The 21,653-nt window shown below is 41.0% G+C and overlaps 1 long non-coding RNA gene across 1 annotated transcript; it reads left to right on the top strand.

The window, feature by feature from the left end:
* Positions 1 to 4,682: 4,682 nt before the first annotated feature.
* On the top strand, positions 4,683 to 17,643 carry LOC132022565 (uncharacterized). Its single transcript, XR_009405627.1, has 3 exons — positions 4,683 to 4,916; positions 6,205 to 6,355; positions 17,482 to 17,643. It is a non-coding gene; the product is annotated as an uncharacterized LOC132022565 (long non-coding RNA).
* Positions 17,644 to 21,653: the final 4,010 nt, after the last annotated feature.

Below are 21,653 nucleotides of genomic sequence, written 5' to 3'. Positions count from 1 at the left end.
AATAGGCCTCGTCCACATTGCCCCGAGTCACAGGCACAGCTGGACAATCTCAATCCTCACCCATAGGGTCAAGGACTGTCCAGTAAGCTTCCTGCATGATCAGGAACAGATGAGTCAGGAAATCCCAAAGGAGAGGAGTGAAGAAAGGAATGATCAGAGTGTGCCCAGTTCCTTCCTCTAAAATCCCCCCATCAGAGAAGTCATTATTCCTTTCATGGGGAGAAGAGAGTAAAGCATGAGGAGAGAGGCCAGATTGTTGTTCTGGGGGTGTCCCTCCCCATGAACACTGCTGCTCTTGCTGGGCTCTATTGCTGTCTCCCACCAGGCTCCACCATGGCTTCAGGAGCCCTTGAAGAACTCAAAATGGACTAATGATCTTCAGCAGATCAGAAGAGAATGTTTCTATTCTTTCTGTATTTTGATGGCAACATCTCACTAACAGAATCCCAACTTTGCTCAGGCAGGCAATTGGATAAGCTATTTTGTTTACCTCAGCTCCCTTGCATCAAGGGATGGCCATGTGGTACAATCTGGACCCTTGACACAGAAACAAAAGTCTCCTGAATTTTTCTGTGAAACATTTTGCTTTCCAGATCTTATACATACATATGTATGATATTTATATAAATATATATAAGTATAATTATATAAATGTATCTCTCCTGAATTTTTCTGTGAAATATTTTGCTTTCCAAATTTTTAATATGTATATTATATACTTATATAATATATTATATATATATATATATGCTGTCCAATATATATATACATATATATGGCTAGTAATATCCTCCTGTCCCATTCCCTTCTTTCTGCCTTGAATTCAAATGATGGAGTACAGCCATCTTGCCATCATCAGGAGTCAATGAGGAAGGTGAAGACCAGCATGTTAAGGACGCTACAGCTGATAGATAGAAAGAGACTAGGTGTTGGGGCGCCTGGGTGGCTCAGTGGGTTGAAGCCTCTGCCTTCAGCTCAGGTCGTGATCCCAAGATCCTGGGATCGAGTCCCGAGTCAGCCTCTCTGCTCAGCGGGGAGCCTGCTTCCTCCTCTCTCTCTGCCTACTTGTGATCTTTGTCAAATAAATAAAATCTTGAAAAAAAAAAAAAAAAGAAAGAAAGAATAGGTGCCCCGTGGTACTGTTGATCAATTGAGTTAAATGAGCATCAGCCTACTTCTGGGTTTCTTGTTATGGGGAAAACAAAAAGAAAACAGACATCTGTATAAGACACTTAGAGATGGGTTTTCTGTTACTTGCAGATAACTTTCATCCGACCATCATGATGAAGTAAAGGATGAAGGAGGCACATTTCCTCTCTCCTGCCACTACTTGCAGCCAGCCAGAGCCTCCAACCAACACCAATGACCACAGACATAAAACATGTTATGGTCACTTCACCTCCACCCCATCATCATTTAAGAGCTTTGGCGGGGGGCACCTGGGTGGCTTAGTGGGTTAAAGCCTCTGCCTTCAGCTCAGGTCATGGTCCCAGGACCCTGGGATCGAGCCCAGCTTCAGGCTCTCTGCTCATCAGGGAACCTGCTTCCTCTCCTTCTGCCTGCCTCTCTGGTTACTTGCGATCTGTGTGTCAAATAAATAAATAAAATCTTAAAAAAAAAAAAAAAAAGAGCACTGGAGGGCAGAGCCAGAGTCTTTCATCACTTAGGTGCTATTTAAATTCCACTCTCACAGTCTATACCAAACCAAGGATTCACCACCTCACTGACAATAATCACAGAGTCCATTCTCCTGGCTTTTTGTTTCACCTAAGGGTCATCTACCATTTAGAAAAAATAGGATACATTAGAATTCTATTTCTAAATTCTATTTATAAAAAGCTGTTTGTCACCAACTTCTCCAGCTTTAGGGAATCAATTTCCTTTTCAGCAAACTCAATTACTCGTTATCATCTTCAAAAACAGATTTGTACTGAGTAGACACAGCCTGAATTGAAGAGACTCCCAATACTGGATCAATAGAGAAATCATATTCTTCCCCCACCTCCACCAGGAAGTACATCCTCAAATCCCAGGGAGCTCCATCTTACATAATTTAGTAGTATTCTATAATAATAAAAGAGGTCAGAGGATATAGGGAGGGAGAAAAAAACACCACCATATCACTCCCTAAAAGGCTGCTTTCTGAGATATACGTACTTGGAAAAGATTACGAGCCAAAAAAGGTATCTGGATGCTCGTTTTATTTTAATCAGAAATAAAAAGTGATGTTTTTTTCTACCAAGAAACATGAACAGATCCAGGGAACCTAGCAGCACATAAGTACGCATTGGGTTATCAGTTTTTCTCTCTTCCTTCTGTAAGAGCATAACATACTTTTAAATTAATCTGTGTGTTTATTGTGATGTTTCCTATCACTGTGTTGTTTCCATATATTTAGATAGCTCTATATGCCAGTGAGTCTTATTTTTGTCTGGCTATATTGGTTAGAATGCATTGAGCTTCAAGTAGTAGAAAACCTAATAGTGGTTCAAACCACAGGGACGTTTATTGTTTAGTTATCAAAAAGTCTTGAAGCAATCTTTCTTTGAGTTTTTTCAGTAACTCGGTGGTATTGTCTCGTACTAAGGGTCTTTCTGTCATTCTACCCCACCCTCAGTGAAGAGCTGGTGATGTTTCAAGATGGCTGCCACAGCCTCCAGAATCAGTCTTCAAAAGCTAAAAGGCAGAGCAAAAAGACAAAGGCTAAAAGGGTCCTCTAAATGGGCCTGACTTCGTTAGGGATAAAACTTTTTTTGCAGCTGTAGTCCAATTGGCTTCCCTTTGGATTTCATTAGCGAGGAGTGGGTCATGACAAGCACTGGCTGTGAAGGGGGCTGGGAAGTCCAATATAGTATTTTCAACCTCTTACATAGGAGATGGGCAAAGAGGATGGGTTCTCGGAACCACTGCTGAGGAGGTCACAAACATCTGACACAGAGTATAAACTCTTAGAGATCAACAATTGCATATTATAAAAAATAAAACAAAAAAAATAAAAGTAATAGCAGTAAATATATTAAAATAGTACTTTGAAATAATGAATGAAGTTTTCTCTTTAAGATATATCACAACTTAACCATTTCCTTATTATTGAACTTAGATGATTTTCCAAGATTACACTATTGTATTTTGGCTAAAATAGATATACTAATAACATCATCCTGTATAAGTTTTTCTGCTATTAGATTATTTTAAGTATAAAATAACTCCCAAAGTCATAGGAATGTAATGTACAACATAGTGACTTAGTCACTAATACTGCACATTTGAAAATTGCTAAGAGATTAAAACTTGAAAGTTCTCATCACAAGAAAAAAAATGTTTAAACTATGTATGGTGACAGATGTTAACTATTCTTCCTGTGGTGGTCATTTTACAATATATACAAATATCAAATCATTATTCTGTATACCTGAAATGAATATAGTATGTTAAATATAACTTTTAAAAAAGCTATGACTATTTTCTATAACTTATAAGATATTGTCAATCTTTCATATAGTCACAATAACTGTTGCAATTAAAAATTTTTGAAATGAGGAGCACCTGGGTGGCTCAGTTATTAGTGTCTGCCTTCAGCCTAGGTCATGATCCCGGAGTCCTGGGATCAAGCCCCATATCAGGCTTTCTGCTCAGCTCCCTGCCCACTCCCCCTTCTTGTGTTCCCTCTCTTGCTGTCTCTCTCTGTCAAATAAATAAAATCTTTTTTTAAAAGTTCTTGAAATTATTTATATGAAATTATGTACAATATGTATATGTACATGTTACATATAAATATTACAAATTTGTAAATTTAACGACAACATCACCAGAATGGTGATAAATACCATTATTTAGATGTGTTTTTAGTTTTGTTGGGTTTTTTGCTGATTCCCAATGAATACAATGCTACATTGTATTTCATTTCTATTCTTTTCCTTTTTTTTGTCAAGGAGACCAGAGGACTAAACCAGCCAGGGAGGATCTAGATATATGACCACAGTTGGGGCAAGGTAGCTTCTTACTCAGAGTTAAGTTAAACCAAAATGTTAGTAGTCTTTTGAAGGGTATCTCTGAAGAGTAAGTGCAAGAGTTCTGGTTAATTTATTTTCTACCTTGTTTTTTTTCTAATTATAAATTGAATATGTATTACTTTGATAATGACTATAAAACAATGACAATATATTATTTTACTAATTAGTTGGGCTTTGATAGTGCTGGCATAAATGTGAAAGTCAAGAAAAGGGTCCACACAGGTGATCAGAACATGGAAAACCTAAAACGGGGAGACGGAGGTGGAGAGATAAATACACGGCCAAGGTCTGGGGAGCCCACTGCATTCCAGGGCAGCAGACAGGAAGTTAAAAACAAGGACCTCTCCTTGTGGGACCTCTCCTGAGCAACTGAAGCCGGGCAAGAGAAAGTCTAGACCTTTCAAAAGTCACATCAACAGACTTGATGGCTGCCAAGGTGTTTTCTTACTGTTACGGTTTCTCCTTCATGGAATTATCTATTCATGTCATAAAACTTGATTTTGTAATTATAATGTCTGTCTATGTATTCATTCATTCCACAAACACCTATTGAGCACCTGCTATGTACTGAACACTGTTGTAACCACGGGGATGGAGCATTAAACACAACAGACAAAGCCCCAGCCAGAGAAGAATGTGAACAGTTAACAAGAAAGAAAAGGAGGGGAAGGGCATAGAACACATCTAGGAGAAGGGGACACCTCTTTCTCAAAGAGCAGGTCAGAGGAGACTTCTCTGATAAGGTGCCATTGACCGGGACCTGGATGAAGTTAGAACCTGAAACAAACAAATATCTGGATGAGAGCTTTGTCTGACTGAGAGAAGAGAAAGTAAAGAGGTCCCAGGACCTGAGACTACCGGATGTGTTGACAGAAAAGAACAAGCCCAGGGTAGCCGGAGTGGGTAAGTGAGATGTGGATGCAGAGAGACCTGGAAAGGGGGATCCCACAGGCTCTCACGGACCAAGCTATGAAGTTGGGACTGTGCTGCCAATATAAGGGAGGCCCCTGAGTTTGCAATGACAGGCATTTTAGAGGAATCACAAGTTGCTGTTTGGAGAATGGATCGGAGGCCAGAGGAAAACTAAGAGACCCATCAGAGGTTATTGCACTAGTCTTGGGCAAAGGTGTTAGACATGTGGACTGAGGGGGAGATGAAGGATCCTGTGAACAGCCTTCTGAGTCTGGAAAACTTTCCAGGCTTGAGCTGACAGGATTTGCCAATGGGTTAAAGGTGCCACATGAGAGAAAAGGAGGAATCCAGGATGACTCCTAGTTTCTCAGCTAGGGCCATCCTAAGGCCTTTGACTGCATTTTGGAACATGGTGGGAGGGGCAGGTTTGGAGGAGAAAAATCAAAAGTTCTGGTCTCTTCTGTTTGACATCAGGTATCCAAGTGAAACTGTTGAGCTGGCGGTTGAATATATTTGTTTGGAGTTCAGAGCAGAGCTCCGGATGGAAGTTTAATTTTAGTATCATCAGCGTATAGGTCCTATTTAAAGCCACAAGCCCAGATGAGATCACCAGAGAGTGAGTGCGGGTGGAGAAAAGAAAAGGCCCTTCAACAAGTGGAAGCTGGGGAGATGAGCCAGCAAAGGTCACTAAGAAAGAGTGGCCGGAGTGGTGCCAAGAGACCTAGGCAGGTTCAAGGTCCTCGGAGGCTCATGAGGCAATTGTCTTAAGAATTGACTCAATCAACTATGCCAAATGCTACCAAAATGTCTTGGAAGATGAAGACAAAGAATTGATCTGCTCCGGGCTTGGTGAACACCTAAGCAAATGCCAATAGTGGGTAAAAACCATGTAAAGCAAACATCTCTCCCTGCACTGTTCTAAGGCGGCATCCACAGGCTTTAGATCTGCCTTTACATAGGTGAAAAGACCAGTGGGTTGGTAACGGAAGTTCTGCAAGTTGTTAAATCCTGAGGAGGTTGTTCTGAGGATTAAATGGATGGTAAACTAGAAGTCTGAGGGGCGGGATCTGGTTTAATGGGATCACTCGATAATGGCAGCATTAGCTATTACAGTGACCCAGGTGATTTCCATTTAATTTTAAGCTCTCATTTCAGGCTGTTGCTTAACACTGTTCCGAAGACAAGCACTAAGTTTTCTGGAAATGATTGAAAGTAATCACAACATCATAGAGCTGAAAGGGCTGTAGAGATTATTTACTCCAATCTCCTCTCTTGACAGGTAGAAAAACAGATGCAGTGAGATTAAGTGACTTTCTCCAGATCACCCACACCCACCAAATCAGGAGTGGAACACAGGTCTCCCCATGGATTAGTGACAAAAAAGCTCACAGGGAGAGACGGAACGTTCCATGTCAAGGGATCTATTTCAGGTAACTGAAGCTTGTTCCTTTCAACCACCAAAACTTAATAGCAATCATTATGACCATCATTATCGCTCTCGATTGAAATTGTCTACTGCTTTGATGAAAACACTTTTCCTAAACAATGGAGTTGTTTTAGTCTAAAAAATTTGAAATTCTTGAAGTCAGCTTTTCTTGTTACATTTTTTCTTTGCCAGCTGCTTTAGGCTTTGATAAGTCCCTTTGACTTGTAAAGCAAGTGATAACTTCATATGATAGTGTTTATACAATATTGTCAAAGTGATCACTTGATACCTTCTGGAAAGACAGAAATCTAAGGAGTTAAGAACAGCAACAGGCACATAATTCTGTATCTAAGAGCATCCACAACTATAAGAATACATTTATTTATATTTTATATACATGCAGAATTGAAGATATTATTCAGGAGATTTAAGTACACAATACCGATCTGAAACTCACAGAGAAATTAATCTTAAGTGAGTCTGTACTATCTCTCCTTCAACACTTCAGAGTTTATATGGAGTTCATATATATTTAGTGATTGAAATGATTTGTATCTCTGTAGCATTTTTCCATAGAGAAACCCCAAACATCATTTTATTAAACACCTGAACACTCCCATGAGAGATAAGAATCAGATCTTACTATTCTTATTCTAGAAATGAGAAAACTCACATCCCAAAATGCTAATATGTCCAGAGGACTAATATGAACAGTAAAAAAAAGTTCCTTTCTTTCTCCTTGCCAGCCAATCTTTGAATATCATCTAGAAATCTGAATTTAGCCCTCAGCATTTTCAACGTTCCAGGAATGGACCTTGTGAGAAAATAAAGCTCACTGATTCCTGATACTCAGAAATCCATTCTCAGACATTTCCTATTACTAGTGACCACAAGCTCAGCCTCTACCTGCCTCTAAGGTCATGTGGTCTTTGTTACTACAACCACCATGAATCTATTGCATTTCACTATTAAAAGTAAATTGTCAGTCACTTACATTCTATCCAATCTTGTTATAGTAACTAAGCTGTGCATCTCTAGAAAGTGAAGTAGCAAATAACAGATCAGCAAAGCATTATTCCTTCTTTCCCTACCTAGATTTTAGTGCCTGTGAGTGACTAGAGGTATTGTTGGATGCTGGGCATGTGGAATGTCCTGGAAGAATAGGGTGGTTCAGAGGATTAAAATTAAAGTAATACACATGAGGTGCTTTTTTTGCTCAAAGAATATGTTTAATAAATGTTAGTGTTTGTTACTATTAGTATTTGCAGCTTAGCTTGTAGAAATTGGGAAGAGCTAATAATTAGTTCTGGTTACCATTTATTAAATTAGATACAAATTTCATGATAAGATTACATAGGAGATTATCGTATTCCCCATTCCACAGCTAAAAAAGTGGCAGACTTGGGATTTGACCAATGTTTCTCTGATTTTACCAAGCTTGTTTGTTTGTTCATTTGTTCATTCATTCATTCATTCACAAATGCTTACTAAGCTCCTATGTACTAGGTACTGAGCTAGGCAAAGAGGTTAGCAAGACAGACCTGGACTCTGCCCTCACAGAATTTGGAGTCTAGGGAGGAGTACAGACAAGTGAAACCCAATGTCCTGATGTTGCAAGGCTCCTTCCCATTCTTGCCCTACCATTTTGAATGCAAACTCCTGCCCTTCTCTTCATGCTCCTAAAATAAATTCACTATTATGCACAGATGAAGGATATTTCACTGAGGAATGCATAGAAGTAGTGTACACTTCACAAGGCTCAGAGTTTCTCTCTGAAAGTCCCCATAAACATCTTTGTCTTCATTCTACATCAATCTTTAACCTCCTCATCTAACCACCCTATTCCACCCCGTCTCCCAGTCTAGGGACAAGACCCTGGCCCTGGGTCTGCCCTGAAAGCTGCACTTATGGATCTCTTTTTCTTATGAAGGCTACTTAAGTCTTACATCTTAAGTGTCCAGTGAAGTTCTCCCATGAGGAGGATAGATCTTCCTTATAAGATGGCCAGAGGATTATAAGTACATTATTATTTTTCTGGTCCCATAAGTCAGCTGGGAGGTCTATTAAGATATGATCCCCTGTGTTAAAAGAGCACATAAGAGAGACCTGGAACTTGGACTTAGGGCAGCAAAGGAGGTGTCCTGGAAAAAGTGGCATCTGAAGTGTGATGGATATTATGGTTGCCCTAGATGTCCATTGTTCAACTCTTGGTAACCACCCTAATGTGTGGTAGCGATTAGAGTTGGTTGAGGGGGGGTGATAGTCAGAGCTTCTCTATGAACCCCACACACTTTGGGGGAACAGTTTCACCACTCTCAACTCAAGTCTAAAAGCCTAAATTCATCCATCCCTTTAGCCAGTTATTGGCCCCGGTGTAAGCAAGGCATAAGCTACAGTATGACTGAAAAAGATGTGGGAAAGAGGGGAGTTTGGTTGAGGAGAAGGTCTGGAAAAGAAATACTATCTTTTCTTTAACGGACATGAATAAGGAAGTGCACAAAAAATTTTTAAAGACTTTATTTTTAAGTAATTTCTGAACTTAGGACCCAAGTTCAAGAGTCACATGCTCTGCCGACTGAGCCAGCCAGGCACCCTAGGAAGTACACACACTTAGTCATTAGTGTTGGCTATCTGATCACCACGAGGACCAACAGCCTCAGCAGGAAGGTTATGTTGCCCAGCAGAGTGAAGAGCTTAGCAGAAATTCAACCTTTCATTACCTGGTAGAGCTGCTGAACTGACCTCAGTGATGTGAGCCTCCCATGTTTAGGAAAGTTTGGCTTAAGTTTTCTGTTCCTTACAATCAGTCCCAAACTAACTGATACAGAAGGTGAGAGTTGACCAACAAGTAGGCAAGTCCCTTATCTATAACTTACAAGTTCATTTAAACACAGTTTGATTTTCAGGGAAAACACAAAATACAAGAAAACTCCTACATACACTTAATTAGCCTGATAAAGAAATTTAAAAAAAAAAAAAGATCACATTAAAACACACACACACACACATCACACATACAACTTTCTGAACTTAAAATGATTAGGAACTACTTCATGTGACATTTAAAAAGAAAACTTCAAAACTTTATTAGAACATTTAAAAGATGACAGTTCAAATAAGAAATAGAGACAATTCCAAGGTAAAAAGACAATAATATTAAAATATCTGAACCAACCAAAAGAACTGTATTCGAGTTTAATTAAATTTATAAATTTAACACTATTCTGATATAAAGCCCAATAATTATGTTCAATCCACAAAATCAATAATTCCATCAACAGGGAATATAGAAAAGAAAGGCAGTGAGGCTCCTGCCAATATCAGCCATTAAAAACTTCTATATAATTGAATAAGGATTAAAGAAATGTGTTAGATAGATCACAGATTAATTGAGCCAAATAAAGAGACTTAAATGGCCCAATAATTTATAGAAGCATTGGTATAGAATAAATGGAAATAAAACTATATACATGAATATATATACATACACACGCATATACTTTTAAAGTATTTTAATGTGTCACAAAATAGTATTTTTATAATATAAGGAGAGAAGGAAGGTGTGTGGCAGACACTCTTAGTTGGCTATTTCAATGGTCTTTCTCAACCTTCTTCTCTTTTTGTTGTCTTCTACTATTAAAGCAGGAAGAATTAAATTTAGCTAGATGTGACCATATGATATAGTTCTGACTAATGGGACATATGTGAAAGTTTGCTGGTTGGTTTCTGAGAAAATTTTTGTTTTCCTGATAAAAGAAACTGATGTGGTTCCCATTGCCCTTCCTTCCTGCTGCTTTGAATGCAACATTCTTCCTGCTTTAAATATAGATAAGATAGCTTGAGTTGCAGCAGCCATCTTGGAACCCTGAGGTGGTAAGCATAGGGAAAGGCAAGGAGAATTTTAGAGTCGCCAGCCCCAAATCACTGAGACACTGAAATGATGCCAAAAGCTACTATATCAGTCATGGTTTGTTTCATTTTGTTTTTGAACTTTTTTTGTATCTGACGATGTCTTGACAGCTTGAAAATCTTACTGGCCGGGGAGAATGGCCCTTCCAGGGCTAGCTAATATCTCAAGACAGTAAAAAGCTTACTTGTACTTCTCCTGTACACACCTACCACCCCTTTTATTTAACTCTTACACACCAACCTAATATTTCTCCAGTCCAAAAGCACCTCAGGACCAGGTACCAGGCAACTAGAGAGACCACCCTAATAGCCCAAAACCCACCAGAATTATTCAAACGAGTCATTCGTAACCTGTTTACTCTGACCTGCCTTGTCTTGCCTACAGAAACCCCAGTAAAGGCTCCAGCCTAGGCCTTCTCTAGTGACTGCTTCTGACCAAAATCTCAAGCTTCTCCTGCGGTCCTGTGTGGTATGGCATGCCCTCTTCAAGCAGGAAATATAAGTAGTAAATTCTTTTTTCCAATGGCACAGATCTCTCTGTGCCATTACTCAGTCACTCCTGTGAACTAAAATTCCACAGGCACATTTCAGGAAAGCTACCAACCTCTGGACTTCCTATAGAGTGAGAAAACTAGACCCCTATTTGTTTAAACCACTGTTATTTGGATTTATGTTACTTGCAATCACATAATCATAACTGGCCCAAGAAATATTTGATAAGAGGTATAGAAATTAGTGATAACAGTTTTAAAAATAGCTAAGACTTGACATAATTAGCTAGATAAACGAATTAATTTTTTTATTATGAGAAAAGAACAGAACATTGACTAAAAGACTTAGCGGATCTGTGGAAAAGAACATTTTTCCGCCTGAAACTTCGTAAAGAGTTATAAGGAAATTAAGTGATGCATGGGGAGGCTTGGCTGGCTCAGTCGGTTGAGCGTCTGCCTTCAGCTCAGGTTGTGATCCCAGGGTCCTGGGATCGAGCTCACATGGGGCTTCTTGCACAGCTGGGAGACTGCTTCTTCCTCTGCCTGCTCTGTCTGCAGCTCTCCCTATTCCTGCTCTTACTCTGATAGAGAAATAACAAATAAATAAATAAGCTCAAATCTTAAAAAAGAAAGTGACATATATAAATTTTAAACTTCTGTACAAGGAAAAACAGGAAAAATGTAAGAAAAGATATAGAATATGAAAAATATATATCATTCGTGATAGCATATAAGATCATATAAAATATAAAAGGATCCTATTCAAATTCATGATATTTCTTTACTCTGATACAGAAATGGATGAAGCATATGAACAAGCAATTCCCTCAAGGAGAAATAGAACTAGTAAAGAAAGGCCTGAGAAAATGTTCACCCTTGGTAGTCATCAAAGAAATGCAAATTAAAGCAACCTTGAAATGTTACTTGACACCTACTAAATTAGCATTTTTAAAAAATGGATGGGCTGGCAAGTTGCTGGTGATATGGGTGTTCCTTTCAGGTGGTGCTACAAATTGGTATCAGCTTTGAGAAAGCATCATGGCAAGTAAGGAGAGACACTCGTGCCTTTAAACCAGGTGATTCCAGTGTTTGCAGTTAGCCCTAAGGAGACTTACTCAACAGAAGCGGAGAGACACCTTCAGCACTGTTCTTCAGAATCAATTCAATTCAATTCAATTCACATCTATTTTATACATTCCACCTGCCCAGCAGAGGCAATAGGGAATTGGAAATTAATAAGACACTTTGTCTGACGTCAGGCGGCTCACAGTCTGGCAGAGCAGTCAGGGAGGTAAACAAGTAACACGACAAAATTGTGCAAGGAGTCCAGCCAAAAAAAAAAAAAAAAGCAACACAGATGAAGTCAGAGGAGCTAGATTTTTATGACAGGCTTACCTAAGGGGGACAAGGTGAAACTGTAGGCAAAAAGGGACAGAGAGTTAAAATAGGGACAATGAGTCATCCAGCACTATCAGAATAGAGATTCCAAGAGAAAGTTTGTGGAAAAACCAAGATTTGTGGCAGAGTGCAGAGAACTTTTTTGACCTTGTTTGACATCTGTAATAGTAAAATGTGGAACATTCTTAAATCGTCAGCATTGGAAAGATCTCTTCATGAATTATGACACAAAGCAGACCATCATCCCACCATAAGAATGAAAATTATGAGTAAGTATATAAGACACTTAAAAACACTTACAATATGCAGGCAGGATACCTGCGGAGAGAGCAACTGCTGGCCTTGACAACGCTGAGCATTGGGCCAAAACCCACCTTGGCCCTTTTTATCCCCCTCAAATTTAAAAAATCAAAATGTAATTCACATGCTGTGAAATTTACCCATTTGAATATAGGATTCAGTGCTTTAACATATTCACAAAGTTGTGCAACAATCACCACTATTTAGTTCCAGGACACTTTCATCACTTGAAAAAGAAACTCTGTATTCTTCCTGGTCTTGAGCAACCAAAAATCTACCTTCTGTGTCTGTAGATTTGCCTCTTCTCCACCTTGCCCTGAGAGAAGCCGCCCAAATTATTGCTGCCCTCCCCAAGTCGGGGTAAAGAGGGGCAACAGCTAGTCAATGTTCCGACCCCAGTGTGGATACTGGGCCCTCCCCCAAGTACAGCTGCCTCAAAGCCAGTAACCACCACCGATTAAAGGTTCAGACATAGCACAAGGGAATTAAATGTAGGCTCATGTAACTCTAGAGACTCCATAGCTAGGCCTTCCCTGAGGTGAGCACCCCCTCAGCTCCCTCCCTCAGTGTGTCTGGGGAGGAAGTATATCTTCTGGTGGAGCATTTTCATTTTTCCACTAAGACATTTGTAGGAGACATGGAGAGTGTGGTGGCTTGGTCTCTGGCTGCCGTCCCCGAATTCATTACCTCTCTTCCTCGCCAGCCTTCTCTTCTGCCAGACGCCATTTTGTTCCCTTCCCAGGGACACTGAGTGCAAAAACTGTGGCTCTCTGTGGAAATGATCACAGATGTGTTAGCTTGCAATTTGGGCTTGCTGCTTTCCTGACTGGTTAAGGAGGACACTGCACACATGATGGTGAAGCCTGACCTTCCCTGTTTTATGCACTATGACATACTCTCTTTGGTGGTCTCAGGGGTTAGAAGACCGTATCACACTCCTGACAAGCAAACTACAGCAATAATTCATCATCCCGTCTCTCCCCAACCCCCCAGTACAGCATGAGGCAACGATGGGGATGAACCACGACACTGTTAAAAGCACAGACGCAGAGGTAGCTCAGCAATGTGTTAGAGGGAGCTCAGACAGGAGTCAGGATACGAGGGTTTGGGTTTATTCTCTCTGTTCTCAGTTCCTTCATCAATAAGGTGAGAAGGGAATAGAATGAGGCTCCAGCAGTTCTGCTAGATTAAAATTCCTGAGTTTCTGTGAATTAGTAAGGTGACTAATTTAGGGACCCACCTGGTCTCAGGGACCTTGTAAGAGAGAAGAGAAGAGGAAAGAGGAGGGGAAACCCAGAAAGGAAGGAATTTAGGGGAAAGGAAGGGGAGGTTCAGGAGATAATGGGAAGGAAGAGGACCAAAGGAGATGGGAGAGACCGAGGGAAAGAAGGGGAGGGGAGAGGTGGGAACAAAAGGAGGGAAGGAAGGGAGCAGAGGGGACGAGAGGAGAAAGTGAAGGAGGGGGGCGACAGGAGATGAGGCAGTGGATGGACCAGAGGAGAGAGGACAGGAGTGAAAGAGCAGGAAGGCGCGGTGGACCGGGGGAGAGGAATGGCAAACTAACAGACTTCACTGGAAAGAAGACAGGAAGAAGGGAGCTAACATTTCCCATGTCCTACTAAGTATCAGTTCTCCAAACCACCTTCATGGTCAGTACCACTACTGCTCTCTCCCCAGTGAGGACCTGAAATTTCAGATTCTTCAGGCCTCTCTCCTGCATGCTGAGTGAGTGATACCCCTTTGCTCCCCAGGGATTCTGGTGCCGTGAGACTTCACAACAAGCTGGATTAAGTACTGTGCCCCAAATCTTCACCGAATCAGTCTTGGTGCTGAAGTTCAGACTCGGGCCTATCCAGTTCTGAGACCTGTGTTCTTTCCAGTTTCGTAGGCTGAGAAAAGAAATGCAAAGAGACGTGAGGAAAGGTTTCAGAGTGGAACACCTTTCCGTGCATGTAATAAAAAATGGGCTAAGAAATGGTCTCAGTGAAATCCATTCCAAAAAAAAAAAAAAAAAAAAAAGGCAGAAGGAAAACGTAGGCTGTGTTAAGTAAAACCTATTCAATTCAAGGGAATAGATTTAAGATAAAGTCTCAGAGGCGTTCCCAGGGCAATAGACCTTTTCCATAATTAACCCACCTCCCTCTGGACTGGCAGCAGTAAGAATTGCTGGATTTAACAGTAACAGTTTTTATTCTCTAGCATATTCACAATCTTTAAAGCACCTTCACATTCATTATTCCTTTTGACCTTTCACATAATAATAACAAGAGTTCAAATAAAGATTTTGGAATAAGACTTCAGCTTGATTGCCACCCCGGCCTTATGAGCTGTATGACCTTGGCATGATTAATTAACCACTCTGAGCCTCAACTGTCTCTCTCTCATAAGATGGGGATAATAAAAGTGCCTACCTCATAGGGTTGTGGTGAGGATTCAAATTGGTAATGTACGTCAGTGTTGTCCAACATGTACTAAGCGCTAAAGAAATGCTAATTAGCATCATATATATTTGTCTCCAAAATTATATGACATTTGAAAATAAGCAGAAAAGATTACTGGGCCTTCTGTCAGTGTAGTCTTGAGATTAATTTTCTATTGACTTTATAACTCTGAAGGTATAGGGGCTAATGAAAAATTTTTTCTCATGAAAATGCAAATAATTTTTGTCCAATAGAGTAGATAAGCATAAAGATCACAGTTTATTGTCCTATTGGACATTTATTAGTTTTGTATCTAAACTGACCATCTTTTACTTTTTGTATTAAATAGTGTATACACACACGTACACGCACATCTTCCATGCTCTTTTGACCAGTTTTAACATCTTAATGCCCCCCTCAATAAATAAAAGCTTTGCCATGTATTATTATATTTGCCTGAGAGATAGGATTTTATCCTTCTGAAAATTATGCTTTACCCTATGAGACAGCTCCTACAGGGAAGCCTGTCCCCCTTTCCTTGGGAGCCTCTGAAAATCAAAGTGATCTTTTACTTGCCTGGAGTTAGGAACAGACTTTGGTTTTCTCAAATTCCAGTCCCAGTACTTTTTGGCTCCATCATATGCCTTTGCCTAAATGATATACAAAAAGAGAATAATAACAATAAAGAATATAATACAAAAGAATCTGAGGCTTCAGCAGTTTCCGGGCTGTCTTCACAGACATCTCTCCATCAAAGAGGGATGTGAGAAGCCCCATGTGAAGCTGCTTTCTAAATGTTCTGCTTTTCTGCCTGTTTTTCGAACCCAAAGAGGAAAAAGGGACAGTCTTTAAAGACAGCAACGGCCTAAAAAAAGGAATGAGGTGGGGAATCTGATCATTCACTAACCTAGTTAAAGGGAAACTGAAACTATTCTATGCAAAATAAATTTAATCTATATTGATGAGGTACAGGGAGATGGGGGTTGAATCTATCTTGGAACTGGAGCCAACTTGGCATCTCAGAAGAATTTATATTCTCTTTTCTCAGCAGGAGAGGAACACAAGCCTTCAAATTTAGAAGGGCAATTAAGAGTGAACCCTGTGTCAAGGGGCTGCACTCTCTCTCTGGGCTCTGGACAGAGAACATACCTCAGCCTAGCGTGTGGTTCTCAGCATCCAGGGGTCCCAGCTGTTCTGGAAGCAGAAGCAGCGAGCAGAGCTGAGCAGTGGGAAGGTGAAAGTGGAACCAGGGTTAATTTAAGACAAGTAGTGCCTGAATTAAGGGCAAGGAGCCGCTTTTACATGTATTAGAACTGCAGATATTTTAAAACAACAGAAATGAAAATTGCGTTTTGTATTTTTAAAAAATTCCACTGACTTTGTAGTTTGGCACAGTGGCTCTCATTTGTGCAATACTTTCATCTCTACATTTCCCTAGATTTCCTCCGACCTCGCTAGCTGCTCCTTCTCACTTTCCTTTCCTGACTGCTCCTCCTTGATTCCTCAATGTCATTTCACACAAGAGTCATTCCATTCATTCCTTGGCCCTATCTTTCTCCCCATTACCTGGCTAAATGTCAGCCATATGCTGATGTTTCCTAAATTTTATCTAGAGCCTCAACCTCTTGTCTGAACTTGGAACGAATATATCCAGCTGCATATGTAAAATCTTCACTTGGATGCCAATGATGCCAATGATCGACTTAAACTTAATATGTTTAGAACAGAGTTTTTTATTCTATTCCTTATACTCTACATGTTTTACACCCAAAGAACAAATTCTGGGTGAGGGCCTTTGTACATGCCGTTCCCTAGGTCTAGAACCCTCTTCTGCTAGTCATTTGCTGGAGAGCTTTTTGTTGTCACTCAGATCTCAACTCAAACATCACTTCTTTTGTGGAGCTGTCCCCACCTCTGCCCCTTGAAAGTAGACCCCCTTTTGCCAGCACCACCAACAGTCTTTCTGGTGGTCATGAAGATAACCAGCAATGGCCCCATAGCCTCACATTTCTTACTACATGGAATTCTGTTACCTAAGGGTTTGTTTGTTTCTTCTTACTCCCACCCCCTCCCAACCCAACAGCTCTGCCCCTGCCCCACCCCGACAGAAAATGAGCCTGGGGAGAGCTGGGACTCATCTGTCTTAGTCACTGCTGTTCCACTAACATCTAGGCCCTTAACAAATTGTTACTGAATGCATATATGCATGAACAAGTGCCTCTCTGGGGATCTGTTTTCCCATAAAACCAGAGGGTAAGTATCACAGAAAGCCTGCATAATAACTGGGAAGGAGGAAGATACCAGTTCAGGCATGACCTTGAATTTCTAAATTGATTCGAGAATAGTAAATGCCATAGGGACAGTAAGGCAGGCAGAAGATGTTGGGGGTATAGTAAGCAAATAGAAAAACATAAGGAATTAAATTGTCCCTAAATGTTCAGAAAACCTTTGAGAGACAAACATAATCATTTTATTTTTGTTTTCCTGAGTAAAGAAATTAGGGAGAAAATTATCATCTATCGTATTATCGCCATCATGCCATAAAATAAAGTCCATTTAACTTCCAAAAAGGAGAAAAGACATAAATAACCTTCACTATTTTTTTTTTAAAGATTTTATTTATTTGAGAAAGAGAGCATGGGGGCCAGAGGAAGAGGAAGAAGCAAACTCCCTGCTGAGAAGGGAGCTAGACAAAGACTCAAGACTCCATCCCAGGACTTTGTGATCAGGACCCAAGCTGGAGGCAGACGTTTTACTTACTGAGGCACCCAGGCGCCCCAACCTTCACTGCTTTTTAAATTGAATAAACTTATTTTTATGAAAACTACATATCGGCTTCATTTCCTCATTTGCCTCCTTTATTGACTTCATGTCTCTCACTGCGCCGTCATCTTTCAGAAATGTCATCCCTGACACATGCGGGATCGTAGTTCAAGATCAACAAGCAATCTTCGGCAAGTCTCCTAAATCTACTTCCTCCCATGTCATTGGCTGGTTGAAACTCTCTAATAAATGTTCTCTACTAGGGTATTGTAGTGTGTGTGCAACCTAAGAAACCTAACACTGAAATGTTAATTAGAAGTTTCCCCATACATTAACCAATTATGAGGCCAGATATACCAAAACGAAAAAACAAAAACCCATATAAGATATCTGAAGTAAAGAAACGAACCTGTATGCATGTGTACACATGGGTACGTGTATGAGTGTGCATGTGTGCGTGTAATGCATTAAGAAGATAATGGTGGATTGACACAGCTTCCCTCTGTAAGGAAAGTTAGTAGGAGCTTCTGAAACTAATAACCACAACATTCATGATCACAGTCATGTTTGTTACACAGAGCACAAAGGAGAATTCCCTTTCATTTTACTGTAAATGCTTTTAAAGACGAATGTCTTTTTAAAGAATAAGATGAAAAGGCACCCATAATAGAGACAACGAAAAAAAAGTGTTTAGTCTACTGAGGAAACTAAGAAACAAAACCAAGTGAGGCAGATGATATCAAGCATTATTTACATTTGCTGCTGAACCAAACTATTTAGGAGTAACGCCTACGTGAGAAGGAGAATATATTTTGCAAATGGAAATGTGAATAATTACCTTAGATGACCTACTTCATTATGAAAAGAGGAAACTCTGCTTGCGGAAAACATGCAGAATACAAAGGACAGTGAGTGGAAATGTCGTAACAGGAGAAGAAGAAAGATTGTGGGCTGAGGGGCATTAGCCAGCTGGAATCCGAAAGAAGTGGGGGCAGCTGGGACATGTGTCACTGTCCATTAGATGCCATTTTAAGAAATTAATTCGGGATTCAGGAGGAGCATCGGGTGACTGTAGTCCTACATAAGAAGCAAATAACAATAAGGACTAAGTGTTCTAAGCATTTCACTGACCCACGGGCTTCTGGAGGGTAATGAATAGGGACACTCTCTGGCTCACTAGATAAACAATAATAAGAGAATCATAATAGTTCCAATTTGGAACCCTCCCTCTGCAGGTCGCAGCTGCATGATCCACTCAAGTCAAAAAGTAAGAAAACTCAATTAGCAGCTCTCCGCCCTCCAGCCCCGCCCCCTCTGATGAGGGGAAGGAGTAGAATGTTCTCCCACAGGCTCCCTAAGCTGGGGGTGGGGGGAGCGCGTTTTTTTGAGCTTCTGAACAGCAGTCAGGATACGAGGCTGTTCAGTAGACTGGCGCTGCGAACCACAGTTCCCCTGAAGAGCTTTGGTGGAAAATGATACGAGTGGATAGATCTGAATTCCCAGTAAAACCAAAGCTACGCTCCCTATTATGTTCTAGTAGAAATTGTCATATTTTAAAGAAACACTATGTGTGATTTCAAATCAGATTCAAAATCTTACCTTTCGATTCAGCAAGCAGTCAGCAGGCCTTTTCCTGGTACTCAGGGCAAGCAAAGGTAGTGGGTACCAACTTTCCTGACCTGAGAACAGCTTCCCAGCACAGTCCTCCGGGAAACATCTTGAAAACAAAGTGGCTCCCAGACACTGTCCAATCCCTCCCCTGCTGGGCTCTGGCAGTCAGAGCCCACTGTGGGCTTCACTCCTGCATACTCCTGGAAATGCATACACAAGCAGAGGAAAGTAGGTCCAGTGACCCTGGTTTACTTGAATTTTAGTTGAAAGTTTGCAAAGAGTGCTGACATTTTTGCTTCAACATTCGTCTCAACTGAATTTAGTTTAATCTTTCCCTCCTGGGGAAAGTCTTTGTGAACAGGTGGGTCCAGCAGGTGAGAGGAGTTGGCCGATGGGATCTAGGCTGTCTGTTCCAGCAGCCAGCCGTGTGTCTTTCCGACGTGCTGCATCACCCTTCTCTGAGCTGTCTTTTTCTTAGCCAGATGATCAGAGAGTATTGATGATTTTTAAGGTCTTTTTGAGTTCCAGAATAATATCATTTGGTGTTTATAACTCTGTGCAATTGGACAGAAGTTTTGAAGAAGTTTGCCCAAGAATAAACTGGTAACCTCATTGCATTGTTGCAATGACCAAGATAACTGGATTTAAAAAATTTCAGCAACTATAACCACTTACTGGCTTGATCATGCTTTGCGTAAAACTTATGACTGTGCTTTTGAAAGAGTTACAATAACTTTTTAGAAAATAAGAATAACCATGTTTGATCAGTTGGTCTCCACCACATCATCTGACCTTGGGTATGGACATGAGATACACAACTCACAGGGTTGTTTTCTCTCCTCCACTCATGTCAATAGCTCAACCTTTTGCTGCATCCTGGATGCTTCTCGCTGTATTTTACAACTCCCCTTTCTCTGTCCATTCCCTAAATGTTACTTCCTTAACACTCCTTCTCAGGACTTTTCCTCTCTCATTTTATTCGCTCTTTGGATGATCTCACCCTCCACCCACGACAGTGTGCAATAAACGTTCAGGTTTGTGCTATTTGCTGATTTCTGCGGTGTAAATACTCTCATCACTGCTGATTTCAAGCTACCAGTCGTGGAGTTGGAAACTGATGCACAAAATTGGCCCTTCCAGCTGTGAGAGCCAGCCTCCAGCGCCTACCACCCCCATCACTTCCACTACCTCCCACGTCTGAAATCTTCCTCTCTCTGTGTCTCTCCCACTTCTGAGTTTGTTTCACATTTCAAATCTCCTTGAATGTCACATCTTCTCAACATCATCAGGAACAGAAGGGACAGGCAATCTTCCTATAAACCTTTTCCTAGATTCCCAGTTTATCAAAAGAACTCTGGATAGGAGTGAATGATGCAGGCTAGGGAAAATATGCTAACCTTGAATTCTTGTGTGGTTGCAGTTTTAGAACAATGGAATAAAACCACACGCAGGTACGTGGGGAGAGAGGTTTTCCCAGCAGAGAATGGATGTTCTAGCTCAACCATCCTGTGAAGTAGTTTCTCTGGGCACAAGAAATAAAAGGCAAGGAATGCTTTGAACCAAAGTAGAGAAAGATCTCGCGCCTAAGACCCGCTGAGTCTGGATCTGAGATACAGCGAAGCCTCGAGTTGTTCTATGAGAAGAGGAATTGCTGTTGTCACATGCAGGCGGTGAATGATGACACCGCATTTCTGATCTAGCCACAGCGTGAAGGCTGACGAGGAGAGGCCCAAAGGGACCCAATTTCTGAAGATGCCAGACTGAGGCAGCCATTCTGGACCTGGTTAGTCTGGAGAGGGCACATCCCGTTTTCAAGGCTGGAATGGGGCCCGCAGGGAGCAGTCACATGGGCGTCAGCTGGTCCCGCAGAGCAGGGATCTCAGAAGGGCTTGAACAGTAGCAGCAGTGGCAAAGCAGCAAGATTAGAAGGTTAGAGGGGAAGGACCCCAGGGACTTGTTCTGTAGCTCAACTGCGAGGCGCTCTGCGACGCTGAGAAATAACAGATAGGACACTGTGACGGGAGCTGGTTTCCAGCAAGCAGCTCTGGGCCAGGCTCTAGGCTGCAAGAATTTAGGCATATGAAGGAAGAATAAGTTTATGTAATTATCACAGGCTAATTGGGCCAGGGTATTCCCCCGGATGACATTTATTCCCATTGAATTAGACCAGTTACTTCAATGCCTAAGCCGGAAAATGAGGAGTCCTTTGGTATTATTCTTGACCTACCCCACACATATTCAGTCACAAAGTTGGGTCATTTCTGTCGCCCCACATTGACTTGAATCCATCTTTGCTCTCCATGCTTGCAGTCACTCCTTCAAGCCCAGGCCCTCCTCCTTTCTCATGTGGGCTTCTCTGACAGCCGCTCCAACTTGCCTCTCTAACGTCTGTCTTGCTCGCTTCCATCCA

This window comes from Mustela nigripes, chromosome 7 (genome assembly GCF_022355385.1).
Source record: "Mustela nigripes isolate SB6536 chromosome 7, MUSNIG.SB6536, whole genome shotgun sequence".
Classification (NCBI taxonomy): domain Eukaryota; kingdom Metazoa; phylum Chordata; class Mammalia; order Carnivora; family Mustelidae; genus Mustela; species Mustela nigripes.
This window is presented reverse-complemented; position numbering and strand designations above follow the sequence as displayed.